This window comes from Arachis ipaensis, chromosome B04 (genome assembly GCF_000816755.2).
Source record: "Arachis ipaensis cultivar K30076 chromosome B04, Araip1.1, whole genome shotgun sequence".
NCBI classification, from domain to species: Eukaryota; Viridiplantae; Streptophyta; class Magnoliopsida; order Fabales; family Fabaceae; genus Arachis; species Arachis ipaensis.
In genome coordinates, this window is record NC_029788.2 from 124,370,413 (window position 1) to 124,370,796 (window position 384).

Below are 384 nucleotides of genomic sequence, written 5' to 3' on the forward strand. Positions count from 1 at the left end.
GGCAGACAAATCATGTATTTAATCTAATTTCTTTATAAAAATATTGGTATAATTATTTTAAAAGTACATACAAAATATTTGCTACGAAGTTCGATATCTAAATCTTTATCTTATTTTAATTTTTATCATGTACATAAAAAAAAAATTTGTCAAAATATGCACTAATTAGTGCAGTATTACTAAATTTGGGAATAGAAATATCTATTTTTAAAGTAATTTAAAAAAAATGTTTTAGAATGTGTTATATAATGTTTTTGACTTTTTGAAATGTGATTTTTTGTATTTGGTATATTTTGTCAAATAAAAAAGGTGACAAGTCAGAATATTCTTTTTGGGGTTAAATTTTGTCAAAAGCTGAATATTTTTAAATTAATTTCCTCCAAT